This window comes from Nicotiana sylvestris, chromosome 10 (assembly GCF_000393655.2).
Source record: "Nicotiana sylvestris chromosome 10, ASM39365v2, whole genome shotgun sequence".
Taxonomy (NCBI): Eukaryota; Viridiplantae; Streptophyta; class Magnoliopsida; order Solanales; family Solanaceae; genus Nicotiana; species Nicotiana sylvestris.
Window position 1 is genome coordinate 47310021 of NC_091066.1, and position 4173 is coordinate 47314193.

Below are 4173 nucleotides of genomic sequence, written 5' to 3' on the forward strand. Positions count from 1 at the left end.
CCTCTATGCCCTACGACTTAGAGCATCAGCCACCACATTGGCCTTCTCGGGATGGTATAGAATGGTGATATCATAGTCCTTAAGCAACTCTAACCACCTTTGCTGATGCAAGTTAAGATCCTTCTATTTGAACTGATGCTGCAGACTCCGATGATCGATGTAGAGCTCACGAGGGACACCGTACAAATAGTGTCGCCAAATCTTCAGGTCTTGAACAATAGCTGCTAACTCAAGGTCGTTGACAAGATATTTCTTCTCATGTACCTTAAGCTATTTAGATGCGTAGGCAGTCACCCTATAGTCATCCATCAACATTGCATCGAGACCAATACGCGACGCATCTCAATATACAGTACAAGACTCCAAACCTGTAGGCAATACTAATACCGGGGATGTAGTCAAGGCAGCCTTGAGCTTTTGAAATCTCTCATCACACTCCTTTGTCCACCTGAATGGAGCACCCTTCTGGGTCAATCTGGTCTTAGGTGATACAATAGATGAGAAACCCACTACAAATCGACGGTAATACCCCGCCAAACCAAGAAAACACCGGATTTCCATAGTTGAGGATGGTCTGGGCCAACTCTGTACTGCCTCAACCTTCTTCGGATCCACCTTGATTTCCTCACTCCACACTACATAACCCAAAAATGTTGTTGGTCATTGGTCAACCCAAATGACATCATAAGGAACTCCTAGTGAGCATACAGATTTCATAAAGCAGTCTTTGGGGTATCTAGCTCTCGAATCTTCAACTGATGCTAGCCTGAACGCAAGTCAATCTTGGAGAACACCTTGGTACCCCATAACTAATCAAATAGGTCATTAATATGTGGCAATGGATACATGTTCTTCACTGTAAGCTTGTTCAACTAGCAATAATCAATACACATGTATATAGAACCATCCTTCTTCTTCACAAACAAGACTGGAGCACCCCAAGGCGACATACTGGGCCGAATGAAGCCCTTATCAAGCAACTTCTATAACTGCTCCTTTAACTCCTTCAACTCATGTGGATCCATACGATATGAAGGAATAGATATGGGCTGAGTGTCCGGTAACAAATAAATACAAAATTTGATATCCTTGTCGGGTTGTATGCTTGGAAGATCTACTGGAAATACATCTAGATAATCCCTCACTACCAGAATTGACTCCATGGTAGGAGTATCAACACTGATATCTCTCACATAAGCTAGATACGCATCACACTCCTTCTCAACCATCCGTTGAGCCTTTAGAAATGAAATAACTCTGCTATGAGTATAATCTAAGGTACCTCTCCACTCTAACTGTTGTAATCCTGGCATATCCAGTGTTTCGGTCTTGGCATGACAATCAAGAATAGGGATAAGGTGACAACCAGTCTATGCGGAAACTAATATCAAAGTTAATATATTGACTCTTGTCTCAAAACCACTAAGAACAAGAAAACACGACTGATACACATTGTCAACAACAATAGAATCTCCCACAGGTGTAGACACATAGAAGAACTCAAGGAATCACGGGATACACCCAAATACGGGGCAAAATAAGATGACACATATGAATAAGTGAAGACTGGATCAAATAAGACTGATGCATCTTTATGACAGATCGAAACAATACCTATAATGACAGAGTTGAATGCAATTGCCTCCGTCTGAGTAAGAATAGCATAATATCTGGCCTGGCCTCCCCCTCTAGCGAAACCTCTACCTGCCCGACCTCCACCTCGAGCTGGCAGTGTAGGTAGAGTGGTAACTGGTGCTATAACCATAGCCTGAGGACCCGGTGGAGCACGTAGAGCCTGAGTATTCTCTGGAGGTGCATCCTTTCTAAGTCGAGGAAAATCTCTCATCATATGCCGAGTGTAACCACACTCAGAAAATCCATAGGAACACGTGGCTATTATGGCTGGCTCTGGCCAGACTTGCTAGACTAACCACTGAAAGCACCCCGTGTAGGAGGTGCACTAGATAATGGCGGTGCATAATAGGGAACCTGGGGCCTAGGAGTGGCCGGAATACCACTGGCCACTAGAAGTGCAAAATGAACAAGGCGATTCACATAGCCTCTACCTTGACGAGCTACAGTTGGGGCACGATTACCATAATATGGGCCAGACTCTCAAGACCTCTTGGCCCCTCTCTCCTCTCTCACCCGAGTCAGCATACCCTCCAATCTCCTAGAAATCCCCACAACCTACTGGTATGCAATGTTCATCTATAACTCTCGAGCCATCCTAAATCTGATGATGCGGTTAAGCCCCTCGATAAATTGATGGACCCACTCTCTAATAGTTGCAACTAAGGCTGGTGCATGCCTAGCAAAGTCACTGAATCAGATCGCATACTCCGACACGGTCATAGAATCCTAGTGTAACTGCTCAAAGTTGACGCTCTATGTATCTCTAAGACTCTAAGGAACATACTCCCTCAAGAACATATCTAAGAATTGATTCCAAGTGAGTGAAAATTCATCTGCCGGACTACCCAACTCATATGCACGCCACCACTAATAAGTTGCTCCCCTAAGCTGGAATAAAATGAAAGAAACCCCACTACCCTCCACAACACCCACGGTACGGAGGATATGGTGGCATTCCTCAAGAAAACCATAGGCATCCACTGACACCAAGCCATTGAAAGTAGGAGGTTGGTACTTCTTGTACCTCTCGAGCCTGAGCTGCTCCTCCTTGGAAATTGATGCCCTAACCTTGGGTTGTATTTGGGCTACCGACTGTAGTGGTATAATTTCTGGAACCTCGTCAATCTGGACCCGCTACTATGGGGTATGGGCAGCGAGAGTCTATGCTCCTCCACCGGCCTGAGATGTGGCAGGACCAAATGGGATCAACCCTGCCCGAGCTAAAGAGACAAACATGCTCAGAAACTGGGCGACGGTCATTGAAGAGCTAGTGCAGTAACAGGCATCTCAGGTGAATGTTCTCCAACTGGAGATACTGGTGGCTCCTCTGTAGTAGCTTGTGCGGGTGATCTGAGTGCACCACGTGGATGCCCTCGGCCTCTACCCGAGCATCGGCCTCTCGCGGCTCTAGCAGGGGGCACGGGTGTCTGGTCATCTGATTTGGTTATACGTGTCCTCACCATCTTGGAGAGAATAGAAAGACAGAAGTATAGAATCTTGAAGTCAGCAATTTCACAGGGCAAGGAATCAAAGAAGTGAAATTTTTACAACAGTTCCACAGCCTCCCGAAGATAAGTATAGACGTCCCCGTACTGATCCGCGAGACTCTATTAAACTTGCTTGTGACTCATAACACCTATGAACCTAGAGCTATGATACCAACTTGTCACAACCCAAATTGTCCTCCATAGGATGTCATGCCAAAACCTAGTTTCTTAGACTAGGTATGCCTAACTATATGCGGAAATAAATGAAATAAATACTAAAATCTCAACATCAACAAATATATATATATATATATATATATATATATATATATATATATATATATATATATAAATGAAAATTGACTCTCGGCATGTACAATAAAATCTGCAACTCAGAGTGTAAATAAATTCCCCAAACCCAATAGGTAAAAGTCACAAGCTCTAAAGGGAAATACTAAATATCTCTATACATCAGAGTCTAATGAGGATAAAGAAAAACAACATAATAAGGATAGAGGGGGACTCCGGGGTCTGCGGACGCTAGTAGATATACCTTGAAGTTTTCACGTGCGACTAACTCACATATATCTACTCTAGTAGGAAGTACCTAGATCTGTACAAAATATTGTGTAGAAGCGTAGTATGAGTACACCACAACTGTACCCAGTAAGTGCAAGCCTAACCTCGGTAGAGTAGTGACGAGGCCAGGTCAGGGACATACTTGAATATAAGAAATAAGGTAAAAGATAAAGATGATTCAATAAAATGGCATGGAAATGAAAGAATAAGAATGTCTGGAAGAAACAACATGAAAATCAAGAAGACAAATACAACACGTAAGGAAAACAAGAATCTTACAAGTTAAAGAAACAACAACAAAAACAAACAATGCAACAACTAGATGTCACGACCCGGATTTCCCACCATCGGGTGTCGTGATGGAGCCTACTATTGGAGCTAGGCAAGCCAAATATTTAAAACACTTTTCCTGCTTTCTTTCAAACAATATAATAAACGAGACAAAATCTAAGCGGAGGACTTTAAATTTAAA